Consider the following 564-nt stretch of genomic DNA (forward strand, 5'->3'; position numbering starts at 1 on the left):
TTGGGTGCCTTTCATCCTCTCTCCTTACTTCTTTTTTTATTATTATGATTCTGTAAAACATGTATGGAGATACAAGGGGGTGAGGGTGGGGAGCAGAAGGATGAGGATGGGTAGGGATAAAGTCACAGAACTGTACAATTTGGTGGGTGAGGCGAGTAGGTAAAGGAAATGAGAAAGATCCAGTGGGGACCAAAAGAGACATGGTAATGGTGAGCAGAGTCCAATAGTGATTATTATACTAAAAAAAAATAAATTCTTATTCACTTGTGTATTTTTCACTTAGGAATGGGGCACAGACTCTCTGGCTTCTTCATGCTGAACAGGGGCATTGATGTGACGGGGTAAGGGAAGCCCACTTTTAACACCTTACTGGTGGTCCTGGGTTGAATCTACATGACTACTTGTTCAGTTAAAATATATTTTCCTGATGTTTACTGCCCTCTGGACTGCAAAATGTTTTCCAAGGTAGGTCCAGTGCGGATGGCTGGCTGAACTCTGAGGCTCCATCCTCATTAGCTTTCTTCACTGGCAGTTATAATTCCCTTTTGTCTCTGGAACTGGGTT

This window comes from Elephantulus edwardii, unplaced genomic scaffold (genome assembly GCF_000299155.1).
Source record: "Elephantulus edwardii isolate Elephantulus edwardi_28Jun2011 unplaced genomic scaffold, EleEdw1.0 scaffold00572, whole genome shotgun sequence".
NCBI lineage: Eukaryota > Metazoa > Chordata > Mammalia > Macroscelidea > Macroscelididae > Elephantulus > Elephantulus edwardii.